The sequence below is a fragment of the Procambarus clarkii genome, chromosome 21 (assembly GCF_040958095.1).
Source record: "Procambarus clarkii isolate CNS0578487 chromosome 21, FALCON_Pclarkii_2.0, whole genome shotgun sequence".
NCBI lineage: Eukaryota > Metazoa > Arthropoda > Malacostraca > Decapoda > Cambaridae > Procambarus > Procambarus clarkii.
Window position 1 is genome coordinate 21,734,687 of NC_091170.1, and position 17,484 is coordinate 21,752,170.

The following is a 17,484-nucleotide window of genomic DNA, read 5'->3' on the forward strand; positions in this document are numbered from 1 at the left end:
CTTCACTCACCTTCACCACCTTTCCTCACCGTCACCACCTTCCCTCACCGTCACCACCTTCCCTCACCTTCCCTCACCTTCACCACCTTCACTCACCTTCACTACCTTCCCTCACCGTCACCACCTTCCCTCACCTTCACCACCTTCCCTCACCTTCACCACCTTCACTCACCTTCACTACCTTCCCTCACCGTCACCACCTTCCCTCACCGTCACCACCTTCCCTCACCGTCACCACCTTCCCTCACCGTCACCACCTTCCCTCCCCTTCATCACCTTCACCACTTTCCCTCACCTTCACCACCTTCCCTCACCTTCACCACCTTCCCTCACCCCCTTCCCTCACCTTCACCACCTTCCCTCACCTTCACCACCTTCCCTCACCTTCACCACCTTCCCTCACCTTCACCACCTTCCCTCACCTTCACCACCTTCCCTCACCTTCACCACCTTCCCTCACCTTCACCACCTTCCCTCACCTTCACCACCTTCCCTCACCTTCACCACCTTCCCTACATCCCCTCTACACAAGGACTCAGTAGCCAAGTGTTTCTTTACCCTGTAGAATTCTAGATGCACGAAGGCGTTTACGTAAAATTTAAATATTAATAATATATTGAATATTCTGATATATATATACAACCTCCCATGCATATATATATATATATATATATATATATATATATATATATATATATATATATATATATATATATATAAATGCATGGGTATGTATGTATGTATATATGTATTGACGAGCCTTCACCGTAAGGACAGTGTCGTGGCTGGCTTGAGTGCTCAGCTTAGGCTATATACATGAAACATCAAAAATATTACTAGAAGATCTCTTAAGCTAGAGCTTAATGGCACCATAGTGGGGAAGTAGACCAGCGGCAGGAGACGCTTGGGGCACCTCACACCCCCTCACTCACCCCCTCACACTCACCCCCCCACACCTCACACACCCCTCACTCACACCTTACACACACCCCCTCACTCACACCCTCACTCATACCCCTCACACTCACCCCCTCACACACACACACCCCCTCACACACACACACCCCCCTCACACACACACACCCCCCTCACACACACACACACCCCTCACACACACACACACCCCTCACACACACACACACACCCCTCACACACACACACACCCCTCACACACACACACACCCCTCACACACACCCCTCACACACACACACACCCCTCACACACACACACACACACCCCTCACACACACACACACACACCCCTCACACACACACACACACACCCCTCACACACACACACACACACCCCTCACACACACACACACACACACCCCTCACACACACACACACACACCCCTCACACACACACACACACACCCCTCACACACACACACACACACCCCTCACACACACACACACACACACCCCTCACACACACACACACACACCCCTCACACACACACACACACACACCCCTCACACACACACACACACACCCCTCACACACACACACACACACACCCCTCACACACACACACACACACACACACCCCTCACACACACACACACACACCCCTCACACACACACACACACACCCCTCACACACACACACACACACCCCTCACACACACACACACACCCCTCTACACACACACACACCCCTCTACACACACACACACCCCTCTACACACACACACCCCTCTACACACACACACACCCCTCTACACACACACACACCCCTCTACACACACACACACCCCTCTACACACACACACACCCCTCTACACACACACACACACCCCTCTACACACACACACACCCCCCTCTACACACACACACACCCCCCTCTACACACACACACACCCCTCTACACACACACACACCCCTCTACACACACACACACCCCTCTACACACACACACACCCCTCTACACACACACACACCCCTCTACACACACACACACCCCTCTACACACACACACACCCCTCTACACACACACACACCCCTCTACACACACACACACCCCTCTACACACACACACACCCCTCTACACACACACACACCCCTCTACACACACACACACCCCTCTACACACACACACACCCCTCTACACACACACACACCCCTCTACACACACGCACACCCCTCTACACACACACACCCCTCTACACACACACACCCCTCTACACACACACACCCCTCTACACACACACCCCTCTACACACACACACCCCTCTACACACAGTACCGCACATGAGACTGCTATACAAACTTGAGAGGCAGGCAGGAGTAAGCGGAAAGGTCCTAGTATGGGTGAAGAACTACCTAACAGGAAGGAGCCAGAGGGTAATGGTAAGGGGCGAGAAGTCGGACTGGCGAACAGTAACAAGTGGAGTACCTCAAGGATCGGTGCTGGGACCAATCCTCTTTCTAATTTACGTAAATGATATGTTTACAGGAGTGGAATCATACATGTCAATGTTTGCAGATGACGCAAAATTAATGAGAAGAGTTGTGACAGACGAGGATTGTAGGATCCTCCAAGAGGACTTAAACAGGCTGCAGAGATGATCAGGGGAATGGCTACTGGAGTTTAACACCAGTAAATGTAAAGTTATGGAAATGGGATCAGGTGACAGGAGACCAAAGGGACAGTACACAATGAAGGAGAACAGCCTACCTGTAACGATTCGAGAAAGAGACCTGGGAGTGGATGTGACACCTAATCTAACTCCTGAGGCACATATAAATAGGATAACGACAGCAGCGTACTCTACACTGGCGAAAATTAGAACTTCATTCAGAAACCAAAATGAGGAGGCTTTTAGGGCGCTTTACACTGCCTACGTGAGACCAGTCTTAGAGTATGCCGCGCCGTCATGGAGCCCCCACCTGAAGAAACACATAAAGAAACTGGAGAAGGTTCAGAGGTTTGCGACGAGGCTTGTCCCAGAGTTACGAGGGATGGGATATGAAGAGCGGCTGAAGGAACTGAACCTTACAACACTAGAGAAAAGAAGGGAAAGAGGAGATATGATAGGGACATATAATCCTGCTCGATCCTGCAAGCACAAATAGGTGAGTACACACTCCCACACACACACACACACTCCCACACACACACACTCCCACACACACACTCCCACACACACACACACACACACACTCCCACACACACACTCCCACACACACACTCCCACACACACACTCCCACACACACACACACACTCCCACACACACTCCCACACACACACACACACTCCCACACACACACACACACTCCCACACACACACACTCCCACACACACACACACACTCCCACACACACACACACACTCCCACACACACACACACACTCCCACACACACACACACACTCCCACACACACACACACACACTCCCACACACACACTCCCACACACACACACACACACACACTCCCACACACACACACACACTCCCACACACACTCCCACACACACTCCCACACATATGGAAGTGATGTGGTGGAGGCTGACTCCATACACAGTTTCAAGTGTAGATATGACAGAGCCCGATAGGCTCATGAATCTGTACACCTGTTGATTGACGGTTGAGAGGCGGGACCAAAGAGCCAGAGCTCAACCCCCGCAAACACAACTAGGTGAGTACAACTAGGTGAGTACACTCCCACACACACACTCCCACACTCCCACACACACACTCCCACACACACACTCCCACACACACACTCCCACACACACACACACTCCCACACACACGCACACACACACTCCCACACACACACACACACACACACACACACACACACACACACACACTCCCACACACACTCCCACACACACACACACACTCCCATACACACACACACACACACACACACACACACTCCCACACACACACACACACTCCCAAACACACACACACACTCCCCCACACACACACACACTCCCACACACACACACACACACACACACCCCTCACGCACCGCCTCACTCACCCCTCACACACACCCTTCACACACTCCCCTCACTTACACCCTCTCACACACACCCTCACTCACATCCCTTCACACACACACACACACACACACTCCCACACATACACACACACACACTCCCACACACACACACACCCCTCACGCACCGCCTCACTCACCCCTCACACACATCCTTCACACACTCCCCTCACTTACACCCTCTCACACACACCCTCACTCACATCCCTTCACACACACACACACACACACACACACACACACACACACAAGAAAACCTGAGGGGGGTTGGTTTGAGGACACTCACTGTCTTACCTTAAAGCTGGTGGTGGTGGCGGGAGGAAGTAGTGTCTCCTGAAGGTGTCTCCACAGGACTGAGCCCCACACACAGCCTCCTGAAGGTATCTTCACAGGACTGAGCCCCACACACAGCCTCCTGAAGGTGTCTTCACAGGACTGAGCCCCACACACAGCCTCCTGAAGGTGTCTTCACAGGACTGAGCCCCACACACAGCCTCCTGAAGGTGTCTTCACAGGACTGAGCCCCACACACAGCCTCCTGAAGGTGTCTTCACAGGACTGAGCCCCACACACAGCCTCCTGAAGGTGTCTCCACAGGACTGAGCCCCACACACAGCCTCCTGAAGGTGTCTCCACAGGACTGAGCCCCACACACAGCCTCCTGAAGGTGTCTTCACAGGACTGAGCCCCACACACAGCCTCCTGAAGGTGTCTCCACAGGACTGAGCCCCACACACAGCCTCCTGAAGGTGTCTCCACAGGACTGAGCCCCACACACAGCCTCCTGAAGGTGTCTTCACAGGACTGAGCCCCACACACAGCCTCCTGAAGGTGTCTCCACAGGACTGAGCCCCACACACAGCCTCCTGAAGGTGTCTCCACAGGACTGAGCCCCACACACAGCCTCCTGAAGGTGTCTCCACAGGACTGAGCCCCACACCGCCCCTCCGAGGACACACAATCTTACCCACGCCACACAAATGGGAAAATACTAGAATATAGATTTTCGTTTCAACGTTAAGTAATATCCAGGCGAAACGCAATAGATTAATATTGTTTCAATATACAATGATCTCCAGAGCCAGGTGCTGGGACTCAGCGAATGAGTCTGAAGAACAGTAACGTGTAAATGTTCACAAAGAAAACGTCAATGTTCACAGGGTTCTTCGCGAAGAACCGTCAATCACAAATATGAGGGAGAGAAATAACTATGTTCGGGTAACAAAGAGGAGCGAACCTTGAGCACAGTTGGCTTGGGTGGTGTTGTGTGATGGCGTCCAGACGCACCACCACTCCCCCAACACCAACACACACACCACTGCAGCACGGAAGTGGGAGCAGAGAGAAAGGGAGTGGAGAGACCAAGAGAGCGGAGCGACGCGACTACTTCCCTCCACCGCCTAGTCAACACTGGCAGCCCGTACCCCAGGCAACCTCCACCTCGACCACCACACTGCCAGGCGGCGCCCTCTACCACACTCACTACCACAACTACCACCCCACCACACTCCGCTCTGCCAGGCGGCGCCCTCTACCACACTCACTACCACAACTACCACCCCACCACACTCCGCACTGCCAGGCGGCGCCCTCTACCACAACTACCACCCCACCACACTCCGCACTGCCAGGCGGCGCCCTCTACCACAACTACCACCCCACCACACTCCGCACTGCCAGGCGGCGCCCTCTACCACACTCACTACCACAACTACCACCCCACCACACTCCGCACTGCCAGGCGGCGCCCTCTACCACACTCACTACCACAACTACCACCCCACCACACTCCGCCCCACAACTACCACCCCACCACACTCCGCCCCACAACTACCACCCCACCACACTCCGCCCCACCACACTCCGCCCCACAACTACCACCCCACCACACTCACCCCCACAACTACCCCCCACCACACTCACCCCCACAACTACCCCCCACCACACTCACCCCCACAACTACCCCCCACCACACTCACCCCCACAACTACCTCCCACCACACTCACCCCCACAACTACCCCCCACCACACTCACCCCCACAACTACCACCCCATCACACTCACCCTCACAACTACCCCCCCTCCACACTCACCCCCACAACTATCACCCCACTCACCCCCACAACTACCCCCCACCACACTCACCCCCACAACTATCACCCCACTCACCCCCACAACTACCCCCCACCACACTCCGCCCCACAACTACCACCCCACCACACTCCGCCCCACAACTACCACCCCACCACACTCACCCCCACAACTACCACCCCACCACACTCACCCCCACAACTACCCCCACCACACTCCGCCCCACAACTACCACCCCACCACACTCCGCCCCACAACTACCACCCCACCACACTCACCCCCACAACTACCATCCCACCACACTCCGCCCCACAACTACCACCCCACCACACTCACCCCCACAACTACCACCCCACCACACTCCGCCCCACAACTACCACCCCACCACACTCACCCCCACAACTACCACCCCACCACACTCCGCCCCACAACTACCACCCCACCACACTCACCCCCACAACTACCACCCCACCACACTCACCCCCACAACTACCACCCCACCACACTCCGCCCCACAACTACCACCCCACCACACTCCGCCCCACAACTACCACCCCACCACACTCACCCCCACAACTACCATCCCACCACACTCCGCCCCACAACTACCACCCCACCACACTCCGCCCCACAACTACCACCCCACCACACTCACCCCCACAACTACCCCCACCACACTCACCCCCACAACTACCATCCCACCACACTCACCCCCACAACTACCACCCCTCCACTCTCACCCCCACAACTAGCTCCCCACCACACTCCGCCATACAACTACCCCCCACCACACTCACCCCCACAACTACCACCCCTCCACACTCACCCCCACAACTACCCCCCACCACACTCCGCCCTACAACTACCCCCCACCACACTCACCCCTGCTTGATGGGGTTCTGGGAGTTGTTCTACTCCCCAAGCTCGGCCCGAGGCCAGGCTTGACTTGTGAGAGTTTGATCCACCAGGCTGTTGCTTGGAGCGGCCCGCAGGCCCACACACCCACCACAGCCCGGTTGGTCCGGCACTCCTTGGACCCGTCTTACTGTACCTGTACCAAAGCCTGCCAACCTGATGCTTTTCGTCCCATCTCACTGACCAGTTGCATGTGCAAAACCGTTGAGAGAATGGTGCTTAATAGATTATTGTATAGAGTTAAAGAGCACATGTCACCTGATATCAATGGTTTCACACATGGTAAAAGTGTACACAACTGTATCACAACCTTTCTTACTGTTCATGGAGATAAAAGGCTCAAGTACACAACATTTCTTGATTTAAAAAATGTCTTTGATATTGATAATAGGGAAGTGATTATGTATGAATTAGCGAGAATGGATATAGGTGGACAATTATTACAATGGATACGAGGCTATCTTACCAACCGGAAGTCCTCTGCACTGTTCCAAGGCTACAAGAGTGAAATTAAATTAATGCAACTAGGTACCCCACAAGAAGGAGTACTCAGTCCTACCTTGTTTAATGTTCTAATTAATGCCTTACTAAAATCAGTCCCAACTAGTCCGGCAAACATCACTATCAGCTATGCAGATGACATCCTTGTACATACTAAAACCCACCGCGAAATGCAATCTTAAATTGTATACATACAGCTTGTGAGAGCCTTGGTCTTGTAATCAACGCTGCTAAAACTAAGGTATTTAACAGACAAATTGGCAACCGCAAAAGTGGACCACGAAAACTTAAGATAGACAACATACCAATAGACTATGTCTCTTCTTTCAAATACCTTGGAGTCTCTGTCCCTTGTACCTCAACGGCAGTCAATAAGTTACATCAACAATGTAGAGACAGACTCAAGGCTCTCAGAACTGTAGTGGGGTACAGCCCGAAATATGGTGTTAATATTATAATAGCAAAAATGATGTATTTAGCGTATATAAGGTCTCTGATATACTATCATGCACCAGCTTTAGTCCTGCAAAATGGCAAAAGTATTTAAAGTAAAAGTAAAATATTAGTCTGGAAAAAAATGCAAAATGAAGCATTCAGAATTATACTTGGCTGTCCTATAACTACCAAAGTTCTCAATATGCGGAAAGAATTAAATGTACTTAGCATTGGAGATATGGAATATTTGAAATTAATCTTATGATTGGACTAAAGCTTCTGCGTGATAACAAAAACAACATTGTGTCAGTTGAACTGTTAGAACACATGCGTAATGGAACCAGCGAGTCTAAAAGGATTCAAAGAACAGCCATTTGTATTAAAATCATGGGACTGCACGACGTATATACGGATGAAAGAGTACAGCACTTCCTTCCACCCTGGCAGATAGTACCTTTTGACATCCTGACGCCTGCATACCCCACCAAGAAACTAATCACAAACAACCCTCATGCTCAGCTTGCTGCTAAATTAAGCACCATAGAACACATACACAATATACAAGCTGAAAACATCATAACACAGACCATATACACTGATGTATATTGTCATATACTCAATTCAGCTACAGGGAGGGCAGGAAGTGCTGTTATTGCTCATCAGCCTGATGGCAGCACAATTCAAAGGAATATAAGAATTAGTAACTGGGTATCCACAATGCAAGCAGAGTTGGTAGCACTCGAAATTATTGACAACACTGAAGTAGACAGTTTAATAATTTCCGACTCCCTTTCCTCACTACGAGCAATAAACAGTTTGCAATCAAGTAATAACGTGCTTGTCTCAGGAGCCAGACATAGATATATAAGCATACTTAGCAATAGGGTAAATATAAAAATGTTGTGAATTCCTTCTCACATTGGCCTGCAGGAACGTAACAAAGTTGACGCCCTTGCTAAGGCTGCAGTAAATAAAGAGAGTATTGAACAGAATCTTGAGTTATCAAATAGGTCCCTTAAAAGTGTCATTAGACGAGAACTCCTAGATGAATTTGAAGAAAGTAGAACAGTGCAAACTGGAATTAGCAGGTCCATTGTTTATCACAATGAAATGTGTGAAGTAAAACATGTGTATGGGGCAAGTAACAAAGTCAGTAGACTTTTTTTTTTTATTTGCAGGGATATTCTTGCGTGGGCCCTAAGCCTCTGGCTGGCCCACTAAAAGTAAGTAGACTTACAGATGTTGTCACAGCTCGTATAAGACTTGGCTACAAGTATCTCTAGCAGTTCGGCTTATATAGGGATCTAGATGAAGTAAAGTGTAAAGTGTGTGGACAAAGACCGGGACACACGCCCGAACACTATATCTTGGATTGTAGTAAAATTGAGCCATTTAGAGATAAATCTAAGCTCACGATATATGATATGGCAACCTATCTTATTACCAAGAGAAAAATACCTGAAATCCTTGCACTGTATCAATATTTTGCTTCCAGTAGATAAACGACATATGAGATTAAGAAACAAGTAGTGTATTGCGAAGACCAATAATAAACAGCAGCTTCCCTATGACTCTGTGATATCTCCATTGTCAAACTATTATGTATTAGCGATAAGACCTACCATTCATGTATAACGTCTTACCGTAAATATATAGCTCTTGAAATAGAACATTCTCTGTAACTAGCTGACATTGTAACTATAAGGTGTGAACGACAGGTGAAATTGTTTATGCAATAATCTAAGATGAGGTCTGACAAAGACCTTTCATGCTATCTGTAATGCTTTTTGCGCTACCGCTCTCAGGATGAGTATGAGGTGCACAATAAACTAGCCGCCTTCGGCGGCAACACTCAAAATCTTTGGAGAAAACTATCTAGTTTTCTCTTGAAGATGTCCACGGTTGTTCCGGCAATATTTCTCATAGTCACTGTGAGGATGTTTAACAACCGCGGACCTCTGATGTTTATACAGTGTTCTCTGATTGTACACATGGCACCTCTGCTCTTCATTGGTTCTATTCTGCATTTTCTTCCATATCGTTCACTCCAGTACGTTGTTATTTTACTGTGTAGATTTAGAACCCTACCCCTCCAGTATTTTCCATGTGTATATTATTTGATATCTCTCGTCTTCGTTCTAGTGAGTACATTTGGAGAGCTTTGAGACGATCCCAATAATTTAAGTGCTTTATCGCGTCTATGCGTGCCGTATATGTTCTCTGTATTCCCTCGATTTCAGTAATCTCTCTTGCTCTGAAGCGGGAAGTGAGTACTGAGCAGTACTCAAGACGGGACAACACAAGTGATTTGAAGAGAAACACCATTATGATGAGATCCCTGGATTTGAAAGTTCTTGTAATCCGTCCTATCATTTTTCTGGATGAGGCAATATTTGCTTGGTTATGCTCCCTAAACGTTAGGTCGTCACACATCATTATTTCGAAATCCTTTACATGTTGCACTCCTACTATGCATACTATTCCTACTAAATTTGATTGTGTTTTTTTTTACCCTGTATTATGTTTAAGGTTCTCATTTTTACTGTATCTGAGTGCCTGGAATTTATCGCTGCTAGACATCATGTTATTTTTTGCTGACCAGTCGAAGACTTTATTAACATCTGCTCGTAGTTTTTCAATGTCTTCAGCAGAGGTAATTTCCATGCTGAATTTTGTGTCATCTGCAAAGGATGATACGATGCTGTGCCTTGTCTTTGCGTCTATATCTGATATGGGAATAAGGAAAAGCAGCGGTGCAAGGACTGTACCATGAGGTACAGAGCTTTTAACTGCGCTTGGACTTGATTTTATATGGTTGACTGTTTCTCGTTATGTTCTGTTCGACAGAAAACTGAGTATCTAGCGTCATTCCATGGTCCCATTTATCGAATGCCTTTGCGAAGTCTGTGTATGCCACATCGGCATTCAGTTTTTCTTCTAATTCCTCAGTGATTTTGTCGTTCTGATCAAGTAGCTGTGAGAGACATGATCTTCCTGCTCTAAATCCATGTTGGCCTGGGTTGTGGAGGTCATTGGTTTCCATGAAACTAGTTGACCTGACTCCTGATCTCTCTCTCAAATACTTTTATTATGTGGGACATTAGTGCAACTGGTCTATAATTCTGTGTCAATGCTTTGCTCCCTCCCTTGTATAGAGGGGCTATGACTGCTGATTTTAGCGCATGTGGTATCTCCACCATGTCCAAGCTCTTCGATCATAATATACTGAGTGTCTGTGCTACCGGCACTCTGCATTTCTTTATAAATATTGAATTCCATGAGTCTGGACCCGGGGCTGAGTACATGGGCATATTGTCAATTTCTCTTGCAAAATCTGCCACGCTCGTGTTGATATCATTTATATTTACAGGGGTTTGACAATCACGCATAAGGAAGTTGTCCGGATATTTAACTTTCATGCTGTTTAACGGAGTCCTAAACATGTCCTCATACTGCGTTTTTAGAATTTCACTAATTTCTTTGTTATCCTCAGTGTATGAAGACTGAGGTGCACCCCTCCACACTCCGCCCCACAACTACCACCTCACCACACTACCTCCCACAACAACTTGGGTGGCGGTGTCCGTGGTTCCTGGGTGGTGGTGTCCGTGGTTCCTGGGTGGTGGTGTCCGTGGTTCCTGGGTGGTGGTGTCCTTGGTTCCTGGGTGGTGGTGTCCATGGTTCCTGGGTGGTGGTGTCCGTGGTTCCTGGGTGGCGGTGTCCGTGGTTCCTGGGTGGTGGTGTCCATGGTTCCTGGGTGGCGGTGTCCGTGGTTCCTGGGTGGCGGTGTCCGTGGTTCCTGGGTGGCGGTGTCCGTGGTTCCTGGGTGGTGGTGTCCGTGGTTCCTGGGTGGCGGTGTCCGTGGTTCCTGGGTGGTGGTGTCCGTGGTTCCTGGGTGGTGGTGTCCGTGGTTCCTGGGTGGTGGTGTCCGTGGTTCCTGGGTGGTGGTGTCTGTGGTTCCTGGGTGGTGGTGTCCGTGGTTCCTGGGTGGTGGTGTCCGTGGTTCCTGGGTGGTGGTGTCCGTGGTTCCTGGGTGGTGGTGTCCGTGGTTCCTGGGTGGTGGTGTCCGTGGTTCCTGGGTGGTGGTGTCAATGGTTCTTTGGTGGTGGTGTCCGTTTTTCCTTGGTGGTGGCAAGGAATTTACTGGGTTTGCAAAGATGACAGATTAATGTTAGAGAACATAGCTAAACTGATGAAAAACATTCCCGAGTCAGAGATTATCATTCACAGACAAGTTACCAGTGATATATGCGGACTGGGAAAAGTCAACATTGGATAACGACCAAAACTCAGGAACAGATAGTTTAGAGAACTGCAGCAGTAGTGTGGAGGAAGAGGGTATTGTGGTACAAAATAACAGCAATATTGCAGAGCCAGATAATATAAACGATGAGAGCAACAGTGAGACAGAGTGCATAGATGAAGAAATTGGGACGAAAGACAGAGATAGCTCCAATAAAGAGGTAGACAAGACAGACACAGATATAAATACCTTGAAAAACGCAAAACCGGAACACATTTGCAAATTCTACGCTAAAGGAATATGCAAATATGGAAAATTAGGAGCAAAATGCCATTTTCTGCATCCTCGAAAATGCAGGAACATGTTGGCGAGGGGTTCATGCCGTTTTGGAACAGGGTGTAGATACTTCCACCCTAAATTATGTATATTTTCAATTAGGGACAAAAAATGCAACAATCTTCAGTGTCCGGAATTCCATGTGAGAGGTACAGAGCGTTATAGACGGGAAGATCAATATGACACTACTGGAAATTTTTTAGAGGAAGGCAGAAACAGAGTAGTAAATATAAGAGAGAGGAACAGTCAGATAGAACCACTACAGGATTACAGAGGGGAACAGAGATACCCACAAGACTGGAATACAAACTATCAACAAGTACACAGGTACTACACCACACAACACACGTACTACTACCAAAACTGGACGAATCACTTCCAAAACGACACACCCTGGACGCAAACACAGTGGCCTCCTTACCAGAGCCTCAGATATTAACACCAAGTAAGGCTTCCAGCACTTCCACTAACACGATAACATCATTTATATTTGCCAACATCCAGGGTATAAAAACACGCAAAACCAACAAAGTTCAATTTATAGATGGTCTCCTTCATGAGGCAAATGCAGTGTTTGCAGCCCTAACAGAAACCCACACAAAGGACTACCATGATGGAGAAATATGGATCTCAGAGTACAATCTTTTCAGATGTGATAGGAAACCCCGGCTTCAGGGTGGTGTCAGCCTCTACATCAAAGACACACTCATCTGTACTGAGCTGCTAAACACCTCAAATGATATGGTGGAAGTGCTGATAATCAAAATAGAGATTTTAAATGTAGTTATTGTCCTTGTATATAAGTCACCGGAGGCAAACCCTCAGCAGTTTAAAGACCAACTAATGAAAATAGAACACTGCTTGGAAAACCTCACAAATCCAGCTCCGAACATCATCCTGCTTGGGGACTTCAACCTACGGCACCTGAAATGGAAGCACCTGGCTAATACAGTAATATCAGAAAGAATACCAGGAAGTAGCCTAAATGAACAGGCACATGCAAATGACCTGCTACGGATGTGCGACAGGTTTGCCTTAAACCAGCAAATAGTAGAACCAACTAGGAAGGAGAACACGCTGGACCTCATTTTCACTAATAATGATGAATTGATCAGGAACATAATGATTACAAATACCTGTCACTCAGATCACAACTTAATTGAAGTTATGACAACCATGGGGAGTAGACCTTCAAAACCAGTGCAGATTCCCGGTGGAGGAGATTTCAGCAAATTCAACTTCAATAATAAACAGATAAACTGGGAGCAAATAAACCATGACTTCACAGAAAAAAACTGGGAAGAACAGCTAGAAAATGCAAATCTGAACCAGTGCCTGGAAAAAATAAGCTCAGTAGCACTAGAAATATGTTCAAACCGCCTACCTCTAAGAAAAAAGAGGAAGAGATGCAGATTGGAACGGGAACGTCGTTCCCTACATAGGCGAAGAAAACGAATCCCGGAACAACTTGAGAGTCGCACCCTATCTCAAGAACGGCGAAGAAGGTTAGGCAGAGAAATAGAAACAATTGAACGGAAGCTACAAGAATCATACAAAACCCAGGAGAGGCAAAGAGAGCAAAAGGCCATCAGTGAAATAAAAAGAAATCCGAAATATTTTTTCTACTATGCAAAATCAAGATCAAAAACCACATCTAGTATCGGGCCCCTGCGAAAGGGAGATGGAACTTTCACCGATGACAACAAAGAAATGAGCGAGCTACTGAGGACGCAGTACGACTCTGTTTTCAGCGAGCCATTAAACACACTAAAGATTGATAACACAAATGAATTTTTCATGGATACGATACCAACATCAAATCATATATCAGACGTCACCCCATCCCCACTGGATTTTGAAGAAGCCATAAACAGTATGCCTATGCACTCTGCACCAGGCCCGGATTCTTGGAATTCCATATTCATAAAGAACTGTAAAAAAACACTATCGCAGGCCCTCCACATTCTGTGGAGACAAAGCCTAGATACTGGCGTTATTCCTGATATACTTAAAACAGCAGAGATAGCACCACTTCATAAAGGAGGAAATAAGGCAGAGGCAAAAAATTACAAACCGATAGCACTAACATCGCACATCATGAAAAATTTTGAGAGAGTGCTAAGAAGTAAGATCACAAAATACATGGAATCACAGCAACTCCATAACCCCGGACAACATGGTTTCAGAACAGGGCGCTCTTGCCTGTCGCAGTTGCTGGACCACTATGATATGGCATTAGATGCTATGGAAGACAAACAAAACGAGGATGTAATTTACACAGATTTCGCAAAAGCCTTTGACAAATGTGACCATGGTGTTATTGCACATAAAATGCGTTCAAAAGGAATTACCGGAAAAATAGGCAGATGGATCTACAATTTCCTGACCAACAGAACCCAATGTGTAATAGTCAACAAAATAAAATCCAGCCCATCAACCGTGAAGAGCTCAGTCCCCCAGGGTACTATGCTTGCTCCAGTACTTTTTCTCATCCTCATTTCGGACTTAGACAAGAACACAACCTATAGCACTGTATCATCCTTTGCAGATGACACTAGGATCTTCATGAGAGTAGGCAACATAGAGGACACGGCGAACCTGCAGTCAGATGTAGATCAGGTCTTTCTATGGGCTACAGAAAATAATATGGTGATTAACGAAGATAAGTTCCAGCTCATGCGCTATGGAAAAAATGAAAATATAAAAACGGAAACCAGGTACAAAACTCAGGCAAATCATAACATAGAACGAAAAGGCAATGTAAAGGACCTGGGTGTACTCATGTCGGAAGACCTTACCTTTAAAGAACACAATAAAGTTGCCGTCACAACTGCAAGAAAAATGACAGGTTGGATAACAAGAACTTTTCACACTAGAGATGCTATACCGATGATGATACTTTTCAAAACGCTTGTGCTCTCTAGAGTGGAGTATTGCTGCACAATGAGAGCACCTTTCAAAGCTGGAGAAATTGCTGACCTGGAGAGCGTGCAGAGATGCTTTACTGCTAGAATCCACTCAGTAAAACATCTAAACTACTGGGACCGACTAAAGAGCCTAAATCTGTACTCCCTTGAGCGCTGGCGGGAGAGATACATAATAATTTACACGTGGAAAATGTTAAGAGGGGCTGGTCCCAAACCTGCACACAGAAATAACATCACATGAGACTAGGAGGCATGGCAGGATGTGCAGAATACCCCTGTTGAAAAGCGGAGGTGCAACAGGTACTCTGAGAGAGAACTTTATCAACATCAGAGGCCCGAGACTGTTCAACACGCTTCCACTACACATAAGGGGCATAACCGGCCGACCACTCATAGTGTTCAAGAGAGAACTGGATAAGCACCTCCAAAGGATACCTGATCACCCAGGCTGTGACTCATACGTCAGGCTGCGAGCAACCGCATCCAACAGCCTGGTTGATCAGTCCGGCAACCAGGAGGCCTGGTCGACGACCGGGCCGCGGGGACGCTAAGCCCGGAAGCACCTCAAGGTAACCTCAAGGTAGGTAAGGTGGTATTCTCCGTGGTTCCTGGGTGGTATTCTCCGTGGTTCCTGGGTGGTGGTGTCCGTGGTTCCTGCGTGGTGGTGTCCGTGGTTCCTGGGTGGCGGTGTCCGTGGTTCCTGGGTGGTGGTGTCCGTGGTTCCTGGGTGGTGGTGTCCGTGGTTGCTGAGTGGTGGTGTTCGTGGTTCCTGGGTGGCGGTGTCCGTGGTTCCTGGGTGGTGGTGTCCGTGGTTCCTTGGTGGTGGTGTCCGTGGTTCCTGGGTGGTCGTGTCCGTGGTTCCTGGGTGGCGGTGTCCGTGGTTCCTGGGTGGTGGTGTCCGTGGTTCCTGGGTTGTTATGTCCGTGGTTCCTGGGTGGTGGTGTCCGTGGTTGCTGAGTGGTGGTGTCCGTGGTTCCTGGGTGGTGGTGTCCGTGGTTCCTGGGTGGCGGTGTCCGTGGTTCCTGGGTGGTGGTGTCCGTGGTTCCTGGGTTGTTGTGTCCGTGGTTCCTGGGTGGTGGTGTCCGTGGTTCCTGGGTGGCGGTGTCCGTGGTTCCTGGGTGGTGGTGTCCGTGGTTCCTGGGTGGTGGTGTCCGTGGTTGCTGAGTGGTGGTGTCCGTGGTTCCTGGGTGGTGGTGTCCGTGGTTCCTGGATGGTGGTGTCCGTGGTTCCTGGGTGGCGGTGTCCGTGGTTCCTGGGTGGTGGTGTCCGTGGTTCCGGGGTGGTGGTGTCCGTGGTTCCTGGGTGGTGGTGTCCTTGGTGACTGGGCTGTTGTGTCCGTGGTTCTTGGGTGGCGGTGTCCGTGGTTCCTGGGTGGTGGTGTCTGTGGTTGCTGAGTGGTGGTGTCCGTGGTTCCTGGGTGGCGGTGTCCGTGGTTCTTGGGTGTAGTGTCGGTGGTTCCTGGGTGGCGGTGTCCGTGATTCCTGAGTGTAGTGTCCGTGGTTCCTGGGTGTCGGTGTCCGTGGTTCCTGGATGACGGTGTCCGCGGTTCCTTGGTGTAGTGTCCGTGGTTCCTGGGTTGTGGTGTCCGTGGTTCCTTGGTGGTGGCGGTCTGTTATTCTTGGGTGTTGGTGTTCGTGGTTCCTGGGTGGTGGTGTCCGTGGTTACTGGGTGGTGGTGTCCGTGGTTCCTGGGTGGTGGTGTCCGTGGTTCCTGGGTGGTGGTGTTCGTGGTTCCTGGGTTGTTGTGTCCGTGGTTCCTGGGTGGTGGTGTCCGTAGTTCCTGGGTGGTGGTGTCCGTGGTTCCTGGGTGTAGTGTCCGTGGTTCCTGGGTGTAGTGTCCGTGGTTCCTGGGTGATGCTGTCCATGGTTCCGGGGTGGTGGTGTCCGTGGTTCCTGGGAGGTGGTGTCCGTGGTTCTTTGGTGGTGGTGTCAGTGGTTCCTGGGAGGTGGTGTCCGTGGTTCCTTGGTGGTGGTGTCCGTGGTTCATTGGTTGTGGTGGCCGTGGTTCTTGGGTGGCG

The 17,484-nt window shown here is 49.2% G+C and overlaps 1 protein-coding gene across 3 annotated transcripts in view; it reads right to left on the reverse strand.

Annotated features, from left to right (window-relative positions):
* LOC123760820 (uncharacterized) overlaps positions 1-5,503 on the reverse strand; it is a 948,105-nt gene extending 942,602 nt beyond the window's left edge. The window contains exon 1 of one of the 3 annotated variants that reach the window (XM_069328212.1): positions 4,314-5,503. The gene's annotated coding sequence lies outside the window, so the exon portion shown is untranslated. The remainder of the gene's footprint in view (positions 1-4,313) is intronic. The other 2 variants (XM_069328211.1, XM_069328210.1) reach the window with 2 other exon arrangements.
* Positions 5,504-17,484: the final 11,981 nt, after the last annotated feature.